Here is a 23634-nt window from a genome sequence, read left to right as displayed (position 1 = left end):
CAGAAATCCTGGAAGCAGGAAAAGGCAAAGTAGAGAATGGAAACCAGTGCAGGATCTGACCTCTGGTAATGGAGCATCAAAGGTGAAACTGTTTTCCTTGGAAGCACACTCTCAAGCGGGCAGCAGGCATGGGATTGAAGGTGATGGGCTGAGTGTTAGAAGAGTGCACAGCAGATGCTAGGCTGACAGAACTCAAAGAAATCAGCTCAAAATATCCCCACAATTGAATCTGAGACCAAGATCCGAGCTGCCAAATCTGATCTAGCAAAGACAGCGGAAAAAGTGGGATAGGGCTACGGATGATGGCCCTCGCAGAACTCAGGGATCTAGAGTGCGTTGTGGATTTTGGTGGGTACTTTCAAGAGAGCAAAGAGAACTGTGACCTCAGGGAGACAGCAACAGCACTGGCGCGTTAGGTTGAGTTTATCGATATGTCCTATGGCCACATCCACTGCATCTGCAGGACCAGAGTCCAATTTGATATTTTGCCAATAGAGCACCTGTGGGGATCAATCAGATGTATCATGCATCTAGACTGAGTGTTCCAGGGGGTATTGGGTTTGAAATCTGTATTAGAAGATTTATAATCGGATATATTCAGAACCAGGTTTGGGATTACAGTCTGGATTGAGGCAGAGGATGCGGAACAGTTCTGAGTTTGCCTTCGTGAACCCATTAATCAAGAATGAGAGAACCAAGAAGAGTGGTCAAAGTCCACAGCATGAGAATATGAAGCATTTCTTACAGCATTATCACCCAAAAGCAGATGCTAAATTTTGGACGACACTGACAGGGTACTGCACCGACGACACTTAGGTCGGTTTTCGGGATCATCCCAGCAGGCCCTGAAGTATGACATTAATACATATGCTTCCACTGGTGTTTCTGTAGACAGAGAAGCTCTGGGAAGAACTGATAACATTGGGATATTCCCATGGCAGTAGAAAGTATAAGCGCACTCTATGTTGGCTGTTTTGGAGACATTTCAAAATGTCATACAGAAGAATGCAGAGCTGAAAACCTATAGAAGCTTCATTTCCACTAGAGGAAGTGCCCTGTGCCCTTTCAGAATTGTGAGATTAGTGAAATAAAAATGAGGTTCTACTAACTGAAACAGTATGGTGTGTTCATCACAACAAAGGCAACACCAGGATTTAGAGATATACCAGACAACACACACAGGAACAAGGCATGGCATCAAGGTCTAGGGAAAATTGTCTTCACAAAAATAACTTGGAATTGCGTACACCATAGAGTCTAAAGTTTGCTCTTAAACAAGCCCTATAAGTCTATATTACATGCATGATAGTACCTGAATTGTAGAGTAAAAGAAGTATAGTAAAAGAAACAGGAAGTACCATTTTCAGTTCCAAAGAGATTGAAGGCCCAAAAAATAAGCTTTCAAACAACTCGACGGCAAAATGTTACCAGAGCAAGCTCTGAAAATGGAGATGAGGAAAACAATGATGAACCACAGTGCCTTAGAATCACAAAAGGCAGAATACCAGGAAAGGGGAAGAGAAACTCTAAAGAAGAACCCAATAGTATCAGAAAACTCAATGGATGAGATAAAAACTGGGCTAAAGTCAATCCTAAGCAGACTACATAATGCAGAGGGACTCGTGAATGACTGTGAGGACAGGGGAACAGAAATCCCTCCATCAAAAGAAGACACAGAAAAGCAAGTGCAAACCAACGCTAACATCACTGTTGAATCCTTCGTTAAGAAAAAGCAGGTAAGAATAGGATTCATAGGATTCCCAAATGGAAAAGCAAGAGATAAAATAATAAATTCTGAAAAGGAATTTGTAGAAAAATCAGAATAAAACTTGCTGAGAGCCAAGAAAGTATCATCTATAAGAATTCAGGAAGTACACAGCGTCCAAAAGAGGTGGAATATCAATAGACAAACAAGCAGCTGTAGAATTCAAATAAACAAAGTTCATGATCATCCCAGTGATGTAAAATGCACCTTGAGGAAAGAAATTTAGTCACAACAGAACCTCCAGAGTGGTTTCAGCTGATATCTCGGCAGAAATTTTGCAGCACGGGGAGGAGTGCCAGGACATAGACCATAACCTGAATGAGAAAAAACTGCAATCTAGGGTAGCCTATGCCAAATGACCGCCGTTTATAACAACGGCAGAGATAGGGAATTTCACTGACCAGCAAACCTGAAAAGAATTCAGTAGTTTGAGACTGATCCTAAAACAAAAATTGAGAATCCTACCCTGAGTAGAAAAGTAGCAAGATGAAATGGAAATAACAAAACCATTATTGCAAATGCAAGAAGAGCTTGATTTGCAAAGAAGTAAGAAGAAGAAGGTAAGGAGGACATCAAAATCCTAATGAAGGGATAGGGTAGCAGGAAATCATAGGTGATTTTAAGCACTATCTTATGTGAATCAGCTTACATGACTGACTGCTTGAAGCAAAAGTATTGATGCATGGCCTAATGTGTTTGCAAAACAATCAGACAAACAAAAAAACACCAAAAGGTTACAGTTGGCTGACATATACCAAAAAACCATGATTATTCCAGACAAAATACTCAAAGTGATGTCAAGGATCATTCAGCACGCATCGACCCATTATCGCTTTTAGCATGTACTCAACACACTTGTATTCAGAAAACAGACGCGTGCATTACTATTCATAGATACTGATCCAGAAGTACATATCGTGAGCCAACCCTAATGACGGTTTTGAAAAAGTGTGGGTCATAGAACGGGATATAGAATTACAAGTCTTCCAACAGGATGAACGAATGCCTAATTCTACCCTATGTAGAGAAGAAATGGCATAAGCCTATAACAAAGACAAGTAGCTCTGCAAAACTGAACTAAGTGCAAAAGAGACAGACAGGAAATTGCACGTTGGGATTGGTTCCATTTCTAGGAATTTCAGCCCCATGAAAAAAATGGATACATGTTCTGAGAGTGTGGGTGTTTCAGCAGAAAGCAACAGACGGATATGTAATCTGGGTGAATGGATAATACACAAAAATGAGTTTCCTTGAGTGGGTCTCTGTGTACTGTGAACTGTTAGAAAGTTTAAATAGGTGTGAATCCATAAACAGATCATGGACACTCTTCCCTCTGTTTTTACTGTGTGTACAGATCTGAACAAAAGGAAAGAGGGAAGAGAAAAGGAATATGGGACCCTTGTGGATAGAATCACATTTCCCTAAGGAAACTCTCGTCTAATGCAGCATCACCCCCAACATGGACTTGATGCATCAACCACTGTGGATGGCATTTACCAGTTGGATTCTTGGTGGAATGTTGCTCTGTACCACGAGGCTTGTTGCGGCTGGTGGATCCAAGGAAACTGGGCAGAATTCTGTGGGTGGATCAGTTTGATGGTGGGTCTGCTGCCCTATGTGGAGATTGGCTTAGGTCTTTTGTTCGGGAAGATGAGTAAGTTCGAGATACTGCTGCTGCCCAAAGACCTGAGTTCACGGGTCAGTTTCCAGAATCTGAAAGGGCAGACAGTGGAGGAACTGCCTGTCTTCAGCTTACTGGTGAGGCTCCGAGGTATTTTCAGACTTGCCCAGTGCTGTTGACGTCGACTTTATGGGAGACACGAATATAAGCTGGCAAAAAAAACTGGCTGCATGGATTGAGGAGATGTGCGAACACATTGATGAAAGTTGTTCTGCTAAAGTGGAGAATATCGGCATGGAGACATCTCTAGAGCATACCAGGCTAGAAAGACATTCATGAGACCTACTGAACCACGCTGATACTGGCAGAAACATACGGAGAGTCAACGTGACCTTGAGAAATTTACAAGATTCTCAGCTCCAAGAACGGGTCCAAGATTCCTGACGTCTAAAAGAGAAGAGATGGCAGAGATGATAAAAGCGCTCATGTTGGAAGAGGTCGTGAGACTCCACACATCCCAAGGGGCATATACGAATCATTCAGACCAAAATGATCCAAGCCCAGGTAAGCCTATTCCCACGTTTGTGCCTAGCTATCTATCACATGCTCTTCCCTGCACTCCACTCAGGCATCCATTTCAAAGGATCAGAACCTGAGCTGCAATGAATCCAGTAGGAGGAGAGCAAGCCCCTACTAGAAACAGAGTTCCTCCTCCTTCACAATCAGTGAACAACAGTGAAGTCCTAAAAAGGTCAAATACTCTCGACTGAAATAGATAGGAATTGAATACTTAGCTCACACAAAGAAATGATGACCTTCCCCTAGATTCAGGAAATGCTGGGGTTATTTATTCTTTGGGCTGAAAGGAGTGTGGGAAGTGAGGGGAATATTTGAATGAAATTGAATATTTATTAGGCCTCAGATTTTCAAGAAAATACAGGAAAATATTAGAAGTCAGATAGTGAACTGAAATGTAAAAGTCGCCAAACACATTAAAGACACAAATTATGTGGACAGTCATTCACTTCCGTCAAGCCCCGGGTGCACTATATCATGGAGGTGCAGACTGGGTTGTGTTGAATTGCTTTAACCAACATTATCGCATGATTAAGCCTTCTCAGTACTGATAGAAGAGCACCTGATTCTCAATAGCCTAGCATAGCTGCAGCAGGTTTCTCATAGTTAAATGCCTCTAGGTGCTTTTGGAATCAAGCCTAAATGTGTATATTCTGTTTAAATATTCTTGTATATTCCTAGAGAGGAATGTTACCCCTTTAAATGCCAACATTGCCTAGTATGTGTCATTGGGAATAAAGAGCACCAGGTGCACAAGGGAAACCCAGGATGGGGGTTATTTCATGTTTCCAATAGTTATTTCATTGTTCCTTTTGTTGTTGGAGGCTTCAAGAGAAAATAGTTGGCATGTCCCTTCAAATTTTTGCACTGCTATTTTACATTGAGTCTGTCTGATTTTTCCTTAGAGCTGACAAAATCTTACAGAAATTGTCAAGTCTGGCTACTAGGTTGATTTGGTAATTTTCAAAAACTAACTTCACTATCATATAAATCCCAAAACCTGTAAATCGATACTGTTAAATTTCTTAAAGGCTGCAACTGCCTTGTCAACATAAATTCAATGATGGAGTCTTCGGAAAAATCATCCGACCATGGCTGTAAAAAAACGGAGCGAAACAAATATCCAATTTCTGTGAATTATTTGTGAAAACTGTTGATTTGTCAATGCCCAGTAGGAAGAGAACAAGTGCAAACTGCTCTCACTAGCTACCATACACAAAACATTGTAAACTCCCACTCACCCAGCCTTTGGCAACGACACTTTCCTAAGAGTGGTCTGTTACATCCAAAGACAGGATGAGGCCTCAGAAAAACCGGAAGCAGGAAAAGGCAATGTAGAGAATGGAAACCAGTGCAGGATCTGACCTCTGGTAATGTAGCATCAAAGGTGAAACTCTGTTTCCCTTGGAAACACACTCTCAAGCGGGCAGCAGGCATGGGATTGAAGGTGATGCGCAGAGTATTAGCAGAGGGCACAGAAGATGCTTGGCTGACAGAACTCAAAGAAATCAGCTCAAAATATCCCCACAATTGAATCTGAGACCAAGATCCGAGCTGCCAAATCTGAGCTAGCAGAGGCAGCGGAAAAAGTGGGATAGGGCTACGGATGATGGCCCTCTCAGAACTCAGGGATCTAGACTGCATTGTGGGTTTTGGTGGGTACTTTCAAGAGAGCAAAGAGAACTGTGACCTCAGGGAGACAGCAAAAGCACTGGCGCTTTAGGTTGAGTTTATCGATATGTCCAATTGCCACATCCACTGCATCTGCAGGACCAGGGTCCAATTTGATATTTTGCCAACAGAGCACATGTGGGGCTCAATCACAACTATCATGCACCTGGACTGAGGGTTCCTTTGGCAGTTGGGTTTGAAATCAGTATTAAAAATTTTAGGATATGCTACATTCATATCCTGGATTGGGATTACAGTCTGGTTTGAGGCAGACGATGCGGAACAGTTCTGTGGTTGCCTTCATGAACCCATTAATCAAGAATGAAAGAACTAGGAAGAGTGGTCAAAGTCCACAGCATGAGAAGATGAAGCATTTCTAACAGCATTATCACCCAAAAGCAGATGCTACATTTTGGAATGCACTGACATGTTACTACACCGAGGAAATATTGGTCGGTCTGCGGGATCATCCCAGTAGGCCCTGAAGTATGACATCCATACATAAGCTTCCACTGGTGTTTCTGTAGACAGAGAAGCTCTGGGAAGAACTGGTAACTTTGGGACATTCCCATGGCAGTAGAAAGTAAAAGTGCACTCTATGTTGGCTGTTTTGGAGACACTTCAAAATGACATACAGAAGAATGCAGAGCTGAAAAATTATAGAAGCCTCATTTCCACTAGAGGAAGTGCCCTGTGCCCTTTCAGAATTGTGAGATTAGTGTAATAAAAATGAGGTTCTACTAACTGAAACAGTATGGTGTGTTCATCACAACAAGGCAACACCAGGATTTAGAGATATACCAGACAACACACACAGGAACAGGGCATGGCATCAAGGTCTAGGGAAAATTGTTCTAACAGAAATAACATTGAATTGTGTACACCAAAGAGTCTAAAATTTGCAATTAACCAAGCCCAATAAGTGTATATTAGATACAAGATAGTACCTGAACTGTAGAGTAAAAGAAGTATAGTAAAAGAAACAGGGAGTACAATTTTCAGTTCCAAAGAGACAGAAGGCCCAAAAAATTAGCTTTCAAACAACTAGACGGCAGAACGATACCAGAGCAAGCTCTGAAAATGGAGGTGAGGAAAACACTGATGAACCACAGTTCCTCAGAATCACAAAAGGCAGTATACCAGAAAAGGGGAAGTGAAACTCTAAAGAAGAAACCAATAGTATCAGAAAACTCAATGGATGAGATAAAAACTGGGCTAAAGTCAATCCTAAGCAGACTACATAATGCAGAGGGACTCGTGAATGACTGTGAGGACAGGGGAACAGAAATCCCTCCATCAGAAGAAGACACAGAAAAGCAAGTGCAAACCAACGCTAACATCACTGTTGAATCCTGGGTTAAGAAAATGCAGGTAAGAATAGGACTCATAGGATTCCCAAATGTAAAAGCAAGTGATAAAATAATAAATTCTGAAAAGGAATTTGTAGAATAATCACAATGAAACTTGCTGAAAGCCAAGAAAGTATCGTCTATACGAATTCAGGAAGTGCACAGCGTCCAAAATAGGTGGAATACCAATAGACCAACAAGCAGCTGTAGAATTCAAATAAACAAATTTCATGCTCATCCCAGTGATGTAAAATGCACCTCGAGGAAAGCAACCAATTCACAACAGAACCTCCAGAGGGGTTTCAGCTGATATATCGGCAGAAGTTTTGCAGCACAGGGAGGAGTGCCAGGACATAGACCATATCCTGAATGAGAAAAAGCTGCAATTTAGGGTAGCCTATGCCAAATGACTGCCGTTTATAACAACGGCAGAGCTAGAGTATTTCACTGTCCGGCAAAACTTAAAAGAATTCAGCAGTTTGAGACTGATCCTAAAACAAAAATTGAGAATCCTACCCTGAGTAGAAAAGTAGCAAGATGAAATGTAAATAACAAAACCATTATTGCAAATGCAAGAATAGCCTGAGTTGCAAAGAAGTAAGAAGAAGAAGGCAAGTAGGACATCAAAATCCTAAAGATGGGAGAGGGTAGCAGGAAATCATAGGTGATTTTAAGCACTATCTTAAGTGAATCAGCTTACATGACTGTCTGTCAGAAGCAAAAGGAGAGATGCATGGCCTAATGTGTTTGCAAAACAAACAATCAGACAAACAAACAAACACCTAATGGTTACAGTTGGCTGACATATAACAAACAACCATGAATATTCAAGACAAAATACTCAAAGTGATGTCAAGGATCATTCAGCACGCATCGACCTATTATGGCTGTTAGCATGTACTCAACACACTTGTATTCAGAAAACAGACGCGTGCATTACTATTCATAGATACTGATCCAGAAGTGCATATCATGAGCCAACTCAAATTACGGTTTTGAATAAGAGTGGGTCATAGAACGGGATATAGACTTAGAATTCTTCCAAAGGATGAACGAATGCCTTATACTATCCTACGTAGAGAAGAAATGGCATAAGACTATAACAAAGAAAGTAGGTCTGCAAAATTGTACTAAGAGCAAAAGAGACAGACAGGAAAGTGCACGTTGTGATTGGTTTCATTTCTAGGAATTTCAGCCCCCATGAAACAAATGGATCCAAGTTCTGAGACAGTGGGTGTTTCAGCAGAAAGCAACAGATGGATATGTAATCTGGGTGAATGGAAATTACACAAACATGAATTTCCTTGAGTGGGTCTCTGTGTACTGTGAACTCTTAGAAAGATTAAATAGGTTTGAATCCATAAACTGATCATGGACACTCTTTCTTCCGTTTGTACTGTGTATACAGATCTCAACAAAAGGAAAGAGGGAAGAGAAAAGGACCATGGGACCCTTGTGGATAGAATCACATTTCACTTAGGAAACTCTCGTCTAATGCAGCATCACCCCCAACACGGACTTGAAGCATCAACCACTGGGGATGGCAGTTACCTGTTGGATTCCAGGTGGAATGTTGGTGTGTACCACGAGGAATGTTGTGGCTGGTGGGTCCAAGGTAACAGGGCAGAATTCTGTGGGTGGATCAGTTTGATGGTGGGTCTGCTGCCCTATGTGGGGATTGGCTTAAGTCTTTTGTTGGGGAAGCTGAGTAAGTTCGAGAAACTGTTGCTGCCCAGAGTCCTGAGTTCACGGGTCAGTTTCCAGAATCTGAAAGGGCAGACAGAGGAAGATCTGCCTGTCATCAGCTTACTGGTGCGTCTCCAAGGTATTTTCAAACTTGCCCAGTCCTTTTGATGTCGACTTTATGGGAGACACGAAGAGAAGCTGGCAGAAAATCTGGCTGCATGGATTGAGGAGATGTGCGAACACATTGATGAAAGTTGTTCTGCTACAGTGGGGAATATCGGCATGGAGACATCTCTAGAGCATACCAGGCTCGAAAGACATTCATGAGACCTACTGAACCTCGATGAAATGGGCAGAAACATACGGAGAGTCAAGGTTCCCTTGAGAAAGTTACTCGATTCTCTGCTCCAGGAACGGGACCAAGTTTCCTGACGTCTAAAAGAGAAGAGATGGCAGAGATGATAAAAGCGCTCATGTTCTAGGAAGAGGTCGTGAGAATCCACACATCCCAAGGGGCATTTAAGAAACATTCAGATGGAAATGCACCAAGCCCAAGTAAGCCTATTCCCACGTTTGTGCCTAGCTATCAGTCACATGCTCTTCCCTCCACTCCACTCAGGCATCCATTTCAAAGGATCAGAACCTGAGCTGCAAGGAATCCAGTAGGAGGAGGGCAAGCCCCTACTAGAATCAGAGTTCCTCCTCCTTCACACTCAGTGAACAACAGTGAACTCCTTAAAGGTCAAATACTCTTGACTAAAATATATAGGAATTGAAAACTTAGCTCACACAAAGAAATGATGACCTTCCCCTAGATTAAGGAAATGCTGGGTTTATGTATTCTTTGGGCTGAATGGAGTGTGGAAAGTGAGGGGAATCTTTGAATGAACTTGAATATGAATTAGGCCTCAGTTTTTCAAGACAGTACAAGAAAATCTTAGAAGTCAGATAGTGAACTGAACTGTAAAATTCACCAAACACATTAAAGACACAGTTTATATGGACAGTCATTCACTTCCATCAAGCCCCGGGTGCACTATATCTTGGAGGTGCAGACTTGGTTGTTAAATTGCTTTCCCCAACATGATCGGATGATTAAGCCTTCTCAGCACTGATAGAAGAGCACCTGGTTCTCAATATCCTAGCATAGCTGCAGCAGGTTTCTCATAGTTAAATGCCTCTAGGTGCTTTTGGAATCAAGCCTAAATATGTATATTCTGTTTCGATTACCTTGTATATTCTTAGAGAGGAATGTTACCTCTTGAAATGCCAACATTGCCTAGTATGTGTCATTCGGAATAAAGGGCACCAAGTGCACTAGGGAAACCAAGGATGGGCGTTATTTCATGGTTCCAATAGGTATTTCATTGTTCTTTTTGTTGTTGGAGGCTTCAAGAGAAAATAGTTGGCATGTCCCCTTCAAACTTTTGGACTGCTATTTTACATTGAGACTGTCTGTTTTTTCCTTAGAGCTGACAAAATCTTACAGAAATTGTCAAGTCTGGTTTTAGGTTGATTTGGTAATTTTCAAAAACTAACTTCACTCTCATATAAATGCCAAAACACGTAAATAGATACTATTGACCTTCTTAAAGACTGCAACTGCCTTATCAACATAATGTCAAAGCTGGAGTATTCGGACAAATCCTCCGACCATGGCTGTAAAGAAAATGGTGCGAAACAAATATCCAATTTCTGTGAATTATTTGTGAAAACTGTTGATTTGTCGATGCCCATTAGGAAGAGAACAAGTGCAAACTGCTCTCACTAGCTACCATTCACAAAATATTGTAAAAACACACTCACCCAGCCCTTGGCACAGGACAGTTGCATAAGAGTGGTCTGTTAATTCCAAAGACAGGATGAGGCCTCAGAAAAACCGGAAGCAGCAAAAGGCAAAGTAGAAAATGGAAACCAGTGCAGGATCTGACCTCTGAAAATGGAGCATTAAAGGTGAAACTCTGTTTTACTTGGAAGCACACTCTCAAGCCGGCAGCAGGCATGGGATTGAAGGTGATGCGCTGAGTGTTAGAAAAGTGCACAGCAGATGCTTGTCTGACAGAACTCAAAGAAATCAGCTCAAAATATCCCCACAATTGAATCTGAGACCAAGATCCAAGCTGCCAAATCTGAGCTAGCAGAGGCAGCGTAAAGAGAGGGATAGGGCTATGGATGATGGCTCTCGCAGAACTCAGGGATCTAGAGTGCGTTGTGGGTTTCGGTGGGTACTTTCAAGAGAGCAAAGAGAACTGTGATCTCAGTGAGATAGCAAACGCACTGGCACATGAGGTTGAGTTTATCGATATGTCCTAATGCCACATGCACTGCATCTGCAGGACCAGGGTCCAATTTGACATTTTGCCAATAGAGCACATGTGGTTCTCAATCAGAGGTATCATGCATCTGGACTGAGATTTCCAGGGGGCGTTGGGTTTGAAATCAGTATTAAAAGATTTAGGATCTGCTACATTCATAACCTGGATTGGGATTACAGTCTGGTTTGAGGCAGAGGATGAAGAACAGCTCTGTGGCTGCCTTTGTGAACCCATTAATCAAGAATGAGAGAACTAGGAAGAGTGGTCAAAGTCCACAGCATGAGAAGATGAAGCATTTCTTACAGCATTATCACACAAATGCAGATGCAAAATTTTGGACGGCACTGACAGGGTACTGCACCGAGGACACATAGGTCGGTCTGCGGGATCATCCCAGCAGGCCCTGAAGTATGACATCCATACATATGCTTCCACTGGTGTTTCTGTAGACAGAGAAACTCTGGGAAGAACTGGTAACATTGGGACATTCCCATGGTAGTAGAAATTACAAGCGCACTCTATGTTGGCTGTTTTGGAGACACTTCAAAATGACATACAGAAGAATTCAGAGCTGAAAACCTATAGAAGCTTCATTTCCACTAGAGGAATGCCCTGTGACCTTTCAAAATTGTGAGATTAGTGTAATAAAAATGAGGTTCTACTAACTGAAACAGTATGGTGTGTTCATCACAACAAAGGCAACACCAGGATTTAGAGATATACCAGACAACACACACAGGAACAGGGCATGGCATCAAGGTCTAGGGAAAATTGTCCTCACAGAAATACCAAGGAATTGCATACACCAAAGAGTCTAAAGTTTGCACTTAAACAAGCCCTATAATTCTATATTAGATACATGATAGTACCTGAACTGTAGAGTAAAAGAAGTATAGTAAAAGAAACAGGAAGTACCATTTTCAGTTCCAAAGAGATTGAAGGCCCAAAAAATAATCTATCAAACAACTAGACGGCAAAACGATACCAGAGCAAGCTCTGAAAATGGAGGTGAGGAAAACACTGATGAACCACAGTGCCTCAGAATCACAAAAGGCTTAATACCAGAAAAGGGGAAGAGAAACTCTAAAGAACAACCCAATATTATCAGTAAACTCAATGGATGAGATAAAAACTGGGCTAAAGTCAATCCTAAGCAGACTACATAATGCAGAGGGACTCGTGAATGACTGTGAGGACAGGGGAACAGAAATCCCTCCATCAGAAGAAGACACAGAAAAGCAAGTGCAAACCAACGCTAGCATCACTGTTTAATCCTTCGTTAAGAAATATCAGGTAGGAATAAGATTCATAGGATTCCCAAATGGAAAAGCAAGTGATAAAATAATAAATTCTGAAAAGGAATTTCTAGAAAAATCAGAATGAAACTTGCTGAGAGCCAAGAAAGTATCATCTATACAAATTCAGGTAGTACACAGCGTCCAAAAGATTTGGAATACCAATAGACCAACAAGCAGCTGTAGAATTCAAACAAACAAATTTCATGATCATCCCAGTGATGTAAAATGCACCTCGAGGAAAGCAACTTAGTCACAACAGTACCTCCAGAGGGGTTTCAGCTGATACCTCGGCAGAAATTTTCAGCACGGGGAAGAGTGCCCGGACATAGCCCATAACCTGAATGAGAAAAAACTGCAATCTAGGGTAGCCTATGCCAAATGACCGCCGTTTATAACAACGGCAGAGCTAGGGAATTTCACTGACCGGCAAACCTGAAAAGAATTCACCAGTTTGAGACTGATCCTAAAACAAAAATTGAGAATCCTACCCTGAGAAGTAAAGTAGCAAGATGAAATGGAAATATCAAAACCATTATTGCAAATGCAAATAGAGCCTGATTTGCAAAGAAGTAAGAAGAAGAAGGCAAGGAGGACATCAAAATCCTAAAAATGGGAGAGTGTAGCAGGTAATCATAGGTGATTTTAAGCAGAGTCTTAAGAGAATCAGCTTACATGGTTGTCTGTCTGAAGCAAAAGGAGAGATGCATTGCCTAATGTGTTTGCAAAACAAACAATCAGACACACAAACAAACACCAAAAGTTTACAGTTTGCTGACATATACCAAACAACCATGAATATTCAAGACAAAATACTCAAAGTGATGTCAAGGATCATTCAGCACGCAGCAACCTATTATCGCTGTTAGCATGTACTCTAAACACTTGTATTCAGAAAACAGACGCGTGCATTACTATTCATAGATACTGATCCAGAAGTGCATATCATGAGCCAAAACAAATGACGGTTTTGAATAAGAGTGGGTCATAGAACGGGATATAGTATTATAAGTCTTCCACAGGATGAACAAATGCCTTATTCTCCCTACGTAGGGAAGAAATGGCATAAGCCTATAACAAAGACAAGTAGCTGTGCAAAACTGTACTAAGAGCAAAAGAGACAGACAGGAAAGTGCACGTTGGGATTGGTTTCATTTCTAGGGATTTCAGCACCCATGAAACAAATGGATCCATATTCTGAAAGTGTGGGTGTTTCAGCAGAAAGCAACAGACGGATATGTAATCTGGGTGAATGGATATTACACAAACATGAGTTTCCTTGAGTGGGTCTCTGTGTACTGTGAACTGTAAGAAAGTTTAAATAAGTGTGAATCCATAAACTGAACATGGACATAATTCCCTCTGTTTTTCACTGTGTATACAGAACTGAACAAAAGGAAACAGGGAAGAGAAAAGGACCATGGGACCCTTGTGGATAGAATCACATTTCACTTAGGAAACTCTCGTCTAATGCAGCATCACCCCCAAAAAGGAATTGATGCATCAACCACTGGGGATGGCAGTTACCGGTTGGATTCCAGGTGGAATGTTGGTGTGCACCACGAGGCTTGTTGCGGCTGGTGGATCCAAGGTAACTGGGCAGAATTCTGTGGGTGGATCAGTTTGATGGTGGGTCTGCTGCCCTATGTGGGGTTTGGATTAGGTCTTTTTTTCGGGAACCTGAGTAAGTTCGAGATACTGCTGTTGCCCAAAGACCTGAGTTCACGGGTCAGGTTCCAGAATCTGAAAGGGCAGACAGTGGAAGATCTGCCTGTCATCAGCTTACTGGTGAGGCTCCGAGGTATTTTCAGACTTGCCCAGCCCTGTTGACGTCGACTTTATGGGAGACACGAAGAGAAGCTGGCAGAAAATCTGGCTGCATGGATGGAGGAGATGTGCGAACACATTGATGGGAGTTATTCTGCTACAGTGGGGATTAAAGGCATGGAGACATCTCTAGAGAATACCAGGCTACAAAGACATTCATGAGACATACTGAACCTCGCTGAAATGGGCAGAAACATACGGAGAGTCAAGGTTCCCTTGAGAAAGTTACTCGATTCCCTGCTCCAAGAAAGGGTCCAAGATTCCTGACGTCTAAAAGAGAAGAGATGGCAGAGATGATAAAAGCGCTCATGTTCTTGGAAGAGGTCGTGAGAATCCACACATCCCAAGGGGCATTTACGAATCATTCAGACCGAAATGCACCAAGCCCAGGTAAGCCTATTCCCAGGTTTGTGCCTAGCTATCAATCACATGCTCTTCCCTCCACTCCACTCAGGCATTCATTTCAAAGTATCAGAACCTGAGCTGCAAGGAATCCAGTAGGAGGAGAGCAAGCCCCTACTAGAATCAGAGTTCCTACTCCTTCACAATCGGTGAACAACAGTGAACTCCTTAAAGGTCAAATACTCTCGACTAAAATAGATAGGAATTGAATACTTAGCTCACTCAATGAAATGATGACTTTCCAGTAGATTCAGGAAATTTTGGGTTTATGTATTCTTTGGGCTGATAGGAGTGTGGGAAGTGAGGGAAATATTTGAAGGAAATTGAATATGTATTAGGCCTCAGTTTTACAAGGCAATACAGGAAAATATTAGAAGTCAGATAGTGAACTGAACTGTAAAATTCGCCAAACACATTAAAGACAGTGTTTATGTGGACAGTCATTCACTTCCGTAAAGCCCCGGGTGCACTATATCTTGGAGGTGCAGACTTGGTTGTTAAATTGCTTTCCCCAACATGATCGGATGATTAAGCCTTCTAAGCACTGATAGAAGAGCACCTGGTTCTCAATATCCTAGCATAGCTGCAGCAGGTTTCTCTTAGTTAAATGCCTCTAGGTGCTTTTGGAATCAAGCCTAAAAGTATATATTCTGTTTAGATTTTCTTGTATATTCCTAGAGAGGAATGTTACACCTTGAAATGCCAACATTGCCTAGTATGTGTCATTGGGAGTAAAGGGCACCAGGTGCACAAGGGAAACCCAGGTTGGGGGTTATTTCATGGTTCTAATAGGTATTTCATTGTTCCTTTTGTTGTTGGAGGCTTCAAGAGAAAAGAGTTGGCTTGTCCCCTTCAAACTTTTGGACTGCTATTTTACATTGAGACTGTCTGTTTTTTCCTTAGAGCTGACAAAATCTTACAGAAATTGTCAAGTCTGGCTTCTAGGTTGATTTGGTAATTTTCAAAAACTAACTTCACTCTCATATAAATCCCAAAACACGTAAATAGATACTATTGACCTTCTTAAAGACTGCAACTGCCTTATCAACATAATGTCAAAGCTGGAGTCTTCGGACAATCCCTCCGACCATGGCTGTAAAGAAAATGGAGTGAAACAAATATCCAATTTCTGTGAATTATTTGTGAAAAGTGTTGATTTGTCAATGCCCAGTAGGAAGAGAACCATTGCAATCTGCTCTCACTAGCTACCATACACAAAACATTGTAAACACACACTCACCCAGCCCTTGGCACAAGACACTTGCCTAAGAGTGGTCTGTTACTTCCAAAGACAGGATGAGGCCTCAGAAAAACCGGAAGCAGGAAAAGGCAAAGTAGAGAATGGAAACCAGTGCAGGATCTGACCTCTGGTAATGGAGCATCAAAGGTGAAACTCTCTTTTCCTTGGAAGCACACTCTCAAGCCGGCAGCAGGCATGGGATTGAAGGTGATGCGCTGAGTGTTAGCAGAGTGCACAGCAGATGCTTGGCTGACAGACCTCAAAGAAATCAGCTCAAAATATCCCCACAATTGAATCTGAGACCAAGATCCGAGCTGCCAATTCTGAGCTAGCAGAGGCAGCGGAAAAAGAAGGATAAGGCTACGGATGATGTCTCTCGCAGAACTCAGGGTTCTAGAGTGCGTTGTGGGTTTTGGTGGGTACTTTCAAGAAAGCAAAGAGAACTGTGTCCTCAGTGAGACAGCAACCGCACTGGCACATGAGATTGAGTTTATCGATATGTCCTATTGCCACATCCACTGCATCTGCAGGACCAGGGTCCAATTTGACATTTTGACAATAGAGCACGTGTGGGTCTCAATCAGAGGTATCATGCATCTGGACTGTGGGTTCCAGGGGGTGTTGGGTTTGAAATCATTATTAAAAGATTTAGGATCTGCTACATTCATAACCTGGATTGGGATTATAGTCTGTTTTGAAGCAGAGGATGCGGAACAGCTTTGTGGTTGCCTTCATGAACCCATTACTCAAGAATGAGAGAACTAGGAAGAGTAGTCAAAGTCCACAGCATGAGAAGGTGAAGCATTTCTTACAGCATTATCACCCAAATGAAGATGCTACATTTTGGACGGCACTGACAGGGTACTGCACCGAGGACACATAAGTCGGTCTGCGGGATCATCCCAGCAGGCCCTGAAGTATGACATCCATACATATGCTTCCACTGGTGTTTCTGTAGACAGAGAATCTCTGGGAAAATCTGGTAACATTGGGACATTCCCATGGCAGTAGAAAGTACAAGCGCACTCTATGTTGGCTGTTTTGGAGACACTTCAAAATGACATACAGAAGAATGCAGAGCTGAAAACCTATAGAAGCTTCATTTCCACTAGAGGAAGTGCCCTGTGCCCTTTCAGAATTGTGAGATTAGTGTAATAAAAATGAGGTTCTACTAACTGAAACAGTATGGTGTGTTCATCACAACAAATGCAACACCATCAATTAGAGATATACAAGAAAACACACACAGGAACAGGACATGGCATCAATGTCTTGGGAAAATTGTCCTCACAGAAATATCATGGAATTGCGTACACCAAAGAGTCTAAAGTTTTCACTTAACCAAGCCTTATAAGTCTATATTAGATACCTGATTGTACTTGACCAATAGAGAAAAAGAAGTATAGTAAAAGAAACAGGAAGTACCATTTCAGTTCCAAAGATATTAAAGGTCCAAACTATAAGCTTTCAAGCAACTAGATGCAAAACTCTACCAGAGCAAGCATTGAAAACGAAGGTGAGAAAAACACTGTAGAACAACAGAGTCTCAGAATCACAAAAGGCAGAATACCAGAAAAGGGGAAGGGAAACTCTAGAGAAGAACCAAATAATATCAGAAAACTCAATGGATGAGATAATAACTGGGCTTAAGTCAGTCCTAAGCAGACTAGATTATGCAGAGGGACTCGTGAATGACTGTGAAGACACGGGAAAAGAAATCCCTTGATCAGAAAAAGACATAGAAAAGCAAGTGCAAACCAACGCAAACATCACTGTTGAATCCTGGTGTAAGACAAAGCATGAAAGAATAGGATTCATAAGTGTCCCAAAATGAAAAGCAAGAAATAAAATAAAAAATTCTGAAAAGGTGTTTGTAGAATAATCACAATGAAACATGCTGAAAGCCAAGAAAGGATCATCTATACGAATTCAGGAAGTACACAGCGTCCAAAGGAGGTGAAATCGCAATACACCAACAAGCAGCTGTAGAATTCAAATAAACAAAGTTGATGATCATCCCAGTGATCTAAAATGCACCCCGAGGAAAGCAACTTATTCACAATAGAACCTCCAGTGGGGTTTCAGCTCATATCTCGGCAGAAATTTTGCAGGACAGGGAGGAGTGCCAGGACATAGGCCGTACCTTCAATGAGAAAAAGCTGCAATCTAGGGTAGCCAATGCCAAATGGCCGCCGTTTCTAAGAACGGCAGAGCTAGGGAATTTCACTGACCGGCAAATCTTAAAAGAATTCAGCAGTTTGAATCTGATCCTAAAACACAAGTTGAGAATCCTTCCCTGAGTAGAAAAGTAGCAAGATGAAATGGAAATAAGAAAACCACTATTGGAAATGCAAGAAGAGCATGAGTTGCAAAGAAGAAACCAGAAGAAGGCAAGGAAGACATCAAAATCCTAAAGATGGGAGAGGGTAGCTGGAAATCATAGTTGATTTTAAGCACTATCTTAAGTGAATCAGCTTATATGGTTGTCTGTCTGAAGCAAAAGGAGAGATGCATGGCCTAATGTGTTTGCAAAACAAACAAACAATCAAACAAACAAACAAACACCAAAAGGTTACAGTTGGCTGACATATACCAAAGAACCATGATTATATGATACAAAATACTCAAAGTGATGTCAAGGATCATTCAGCACGCATCGACCCAGTATGGCGGCTATCATGTACTCAACACACTTGTATTCAGAAAACAGATGCGTGCATTCATATTCATAAATATTGATTCATAAGTGCATATCGTGACCCAAACCAAATGATGGTTTTGAATATGATTGGTTCATAGAACGTGATATAGACTTACAAGTCTTCCAACAGGATGAACGAATGTCATATTCTACCCTACGTAGAGAAGAAACGGCATAAGCCTATAGCAAAGAAAAGTAGCTCTGCCAAGCTGTACTAAGAGCAAAATAGACAGACTTCAAAGGGCACATTGGGATTGGTTTCACTTCGAGGAATTTCAGCCCCCATGAAACAAATGGATCCATGTTCTGAGAGTGTGGATGTTTCAGCAGAAAGCAACAGACGGATATGTATTCTGGGTGAATGGACATTACACAAACATGACTTTATTTAGTGTGTCTCCGTGTACTGTGAACTGTTAGAAAGTATCAAGACGTGTGAAAACATAAACTAAAAATGGACACACTTCCCTCCGTTTGTACTGTGTATACAGTCTGGACCAAAGGAAAGCGGGAAGAAAAAAGCACGATTGGACGCCAGTGGATTGAATCACATTTCCCTTAGGAACCTGTAGTCTAATGCAGCCCCTCCCCAACACTGAAAAAATGCAGCAAACATTGGGGATGGCAGTTACCGGATGGAATTCCAGATGGAATGTTGCTGTGTACCGCGAGGCTTGTTGTGGCTGGTGGAACCAAGGTACCTGGGCAGAATTCTGTGGGTGGATCAGTGTGATGGACGGTCTGCCGCCCTCTGTGGAGCTTGGCTTTGGTCTTTTGCTCGGGAAGCTGTGCAAGTTCGAGTTACTGATGCTGCCCAAAGACCTGAGTTCACAGGTCAGATTCCAGAATCTGAAAGGGCAGACAGTGGAAGATCTGCCTGTCATCAGCTTACAGGTGAGGCTCAGAGTTACTTCCAGACTTGCCCAGTCCTGTTGACGTCGACTTTATGGCAGACACGAAGAGAAGCTGGCAGAAAAGCTGGCTGGACGGATTGAGCTGAGATGCGAACATATTGATGAGAGTTGTTCTGCTACACTGGAGAATACCGGCATGGAGGCTTCTCTAGAGAATTCCAGGCTCGAAATTCTTTCATGAGACCTACTGAACCTCGGTGATACTGGTAGAAATATAAGGAGTGTCAACGTGCACTTGAGAAAGTTACTCAATTCCCTGCTTCAAGAATGGGTCCAAGATTCCTGACGTCTATAAGAGAAGAGATGGCGGAGATGATAAAAGCGCTCATGTTCTTGGAAGAGGTCATGAGAATCCACAGGTCCCAAGGCGCATTTACAAACCATTCAGACCAAAATGCACCAAGCCCAGGTAAGCCTTTTCCCAGGTTTGGGCATAGCTATCAGGCACTTGCAATTCCCACCCCTCCACTCAGTCATCTATTTTAATGAATCAGATCCTGAGCTGCAATGAAGCCAGTAGGAGAAGAGCAAGCCCCTCCTAGAATCAGAGTTCCTCCAACTTCACACTCTGTGAAGAATGGTGAATTCCCTAAAGGTCAAATACTCTAGACTAAAATAGATAGGAATTTAATACTCAGCTCACACAAAGAAATGATTACCTTCCCGTAGATTCAGCAAATGCTGTGGTTAAGTCTTTTTCGGGTGAAGGGAGTGTGGTAGGTGAGGGGAATCTTTGACTGAACTTGAATATGTATTAGGCCTCAGTATTTCAAGACAGTATATTCAAATATTATAAGTCAGATAGTGAACTGAACTGTAAAAGTCGTGAAAGACATTAAAGACACAGGTTATGTGGGGCGTCTTTCCCTTCAGACAAGCCCCAGGTGCACGATATCATGGGGGTGCACACTTGGTTGTGTGAAATTTATTTACCCAATATGATCAGATGATTAAGCGTTCTCATCAATGATAGAAGAACACCTGGTTCTCAATTGCCTAGCATAGCTGCAGCAGGGTTCTCATAGCTAAAATGCCTCTAGGCGCTTTGGAATCAAGCCTAAATGTATAATTTTGTTTGGTTTTTCTTGTATTTTCCTAAAGAGGAATGTTACCCCTTGAAATGCCAACATTGGCCAGTATGTGTCATTGTGAGTAAAGGGAACCACATGCACAAGGGAAACCCAGGTTCTCGGTTATTTCGTGGTTCCAATAGGTACTTCATGGTTCCGGTTGGTGTTGGAGGCTTCAACAGTAAAGAGTTGACATATCACCTTCAACATATTGGACAGCGATTTTACTTTATAACTGTCTATATTTTTCTTATAGTTGACATAATGTTACAAAATTGACAGGTCTGGCATCTAGGTGGATTTGGTATGTTTCAAAATCTACCTTCATTTTCTTATAAATCCCAAAACATGTAAATCAATTCTATTAACCTTCTTAAAAACTGCAACTGAGTTATCAACAAAATGTGAAAATTGGAGGCTAAGGACAAACCCTCCCACCATGGCTGCATATTAAACAGAGCTAAACAAACATCACAATTCTGTGAATTATATCTGTAAAATGTTGTTTTATTGATGCCCAGTTGGCAGAGAACCAGTGCAACCTGCGCTCACTCCCACCCATGTACACAGCAATGTAAACATCCACTCACCCAGCCCTTGGCACAGGACACTTTCCGAAGTGTGGTCTGTTACTTCCAAAGACAGGATGCGGCCTCAGAAAACCTGGAAGCAGGAGAAGGCAAAGTAGAGAATGGAAATCTGTGCAGGATCTGACCTCTGCTGATGGAGCAGCAAAGGTGAAACTCTGTTTTACTTAGATGCACACTCTCAAGCGGACAGCACACATGGGATTGCAGATAATGTGCTGAGTGTTAGAAGAGTGCACAGCAGATGCTTGGCTGACATAACTCATAGAAATCAGCACAAAATATCCCCACAATTGATTCTGAGACAAAGATCCGATCTGCCAAATTTGAGCCAGCAGAGGCAGTGGAAAATGAGGTATAGAGCTACAGATAATGGCACACGCTGAGTCTCAGGGATCTGGAGTGCATTGTGGGTTGTGGTGGGTTCTATCAAGAGAGCAAACCGACCTGTTATCCCATTAAGAAAGCAACCACATTGGCGTGTGAGGTTGAGTTTTTCGATATGTGCCATGGCCACATCCACTGCATCTTGCAGGCCCAGGATCAATTTGGCATTTTGCCAATAGAGCACGTGTGGGGCTCAATCAGAGATGTCGTGCATCTGGTCTGAGGGATTCAGTGGCCCTTGGGTTTGAAATCAGTATTAAAAGCTTTAGGATCTGCTACAGTCATAACATGGACAGGGATTATGGATTGGTTTGAGGAAGAGAATTCAGTACAGCTCTGTGGTTGCATTCGTGCACCCATGACCCAAGGATGAGGGATCAAGGAAGAGTGGTCAAAGTCAACAACGTGAGAAGTTGAAGCATTTCCTTCAGCATTATCTCCCAAATGCAGATGCTACATTTTGGATGGCACTGACATGGTACTGCCCAGAGGACACAAAGATCGGTCTGTGGGATCATTCCAGCAGGCCCTGATGTATGACATCCATACATATGTTTCCACTGGTGTTTCTGTAGATAGAGGAGCTCTGGGAAGAACTGGTAACGTTGGGACATTCCCATGGCAATAGAAAGCACAAGCGCACTCTCAGTTTGCTGTTTTGGAAAGACTCCAATATGACATACAGCAGAATGCCGAGCTGAAAACCTTTAAGCTTCATTTCCAGAACAGGAAGTTTACTCTGCACTTTCAGAATTGTGAAGTAAGTGCAATAAAACAAAGTTTTACTAATTGAAAAAATATTGTGTGTTCATCACAACAAAGGCAACACCAGCAATTAGAGGTATACCAGACAACACACACAGGAACAGGACATGGCATCAATGCCTAGGGAAAATTGTCCTCAAAAAAATATCATGGAACTTTGACCACCGAATGGTCTAAAATTTTCACTTAACAAAGCCCTATAAATCTATATTAGATACCTGATATTACTTGACCAGTAGAGATAAAGAAGTATAGTAAAAGAAACAGGAAGTACCATTTTCAGTTCCAAAGAGTTTGAAGGCCCAAAAAATAAGCTTTCAAACATCTAGACTGCAAAATGCTACCAGAGCATGTATTGAAAATGGAGGTGAGGAAAACATGAAGTACAACAGTGTCTCAGAATCACAAAAGGTAGTTATCCAGGAAAGGGGAAGAGAAACTCTAAAAAAGAGCCAAATAATATCAGGAAACTCAAGGATGAGACAATACCAGGGCTAAAGTCAGTCCAAAGCAGACTTGATAATGCAGACGGACTCGTGAAAGACTGTGAAGACAGGGGAACAGAAATCCCTCGATGAGAAGAAGACATAGAAAAAGAAGTGCAACCCAATGCAAACATTGCTGTTGAAGCCTGGGGTAAGACAAAGCATGAAAGAGTATGATTCGTAAGAGTCCCAGATGGAAAAGCAAGATTAACAAAAAAAGTCTGAAAAGATATTTGTAGAAAAATCAGACTGTATCTTGCTGAAACACAAGAAAGAATGAGGTATACGAAATCAGAAAGTACACATACCAAAGTAGTTGGAAACCCAATACACCTACATTCAGCAGTATTATTCAAATCAACAAAGTTCATGATCAACCGAGTGATTTTAAATGCATCTAGAGGAAAACAACTTAGTCACAACACTACCTCCAGAGGGGTTTCAGCTTATATTTCGAGAGGAATATTGCAGGATAGAAGGAGTGACAGGACATAGACCAAATCCTGAATAAGAAAAAGCTGCAATCTATGGTAGCCTATGCTACAAGACTGCCATTCCTATTAAAGGCAGATCTAGATCATTTCACAGACAGGCAAAACTTAGAAGAATTTAGCAGTTAGGAACTTATCCTTAAAGGAAGATTGAGAATTCCACCCTGAATCGAAAAGTAGCAAGTAGAAATGTAAATAAGAAAACCATTATTGGAAATGCAAGAAGAGCAATGAGTTGCAAAGAATAAACAAGAAGGCAATGAGGAAATCAAAATCCTGAAGATGGAAGTGGGGAGCAGGAAATCATAGGTGATTTTCAGCACTATACTAAGTAAATCAGCTTACATAACTCTCTGAAGCAAACGGAGAGGTTCATGGCGTAATGTGTTTGCAAAACAAACAACAAGCAAACAATCAAACAAATAAACACAAAAAGTGTACGGTTGGCTGACATCTATCCAAAGGAAACATGATAATTCAAAATAAA

At 41.8% G+C, this 23634-nt stretch overlaps 1 long non-coding RNA gene across 1 annotated transcript in view; it reads right to left on the bottom strand.

Moving 5' to 3' along the window:
- Positions 1-23634, bottom strand: part of LOC135321540 (uncharacterized) — a 539910-nt gene that overhangs the window by 404918 nt on the left and 111358 nt on the right. The window lies entirely within an intron of this gene.

Source organism: Camelus dromedarius, chromosome 6 (genome assembly GCF_036321535.1).
Source record: "Camelus dromedarius isolate mCamDro1 chromosome 6, mCamDro1.pat, whole genome shotgun sequence".
NCBI lineage: Eukaryota > Metazoa > Chordata > Mammalia > Artiodactyla > Camelidae > Camelus > Camelus dromedarius.
Note: the sequence above shows the minus strand (reverse complement) of the source record. Positions and strands in the feature narration are given on the sequence as shown.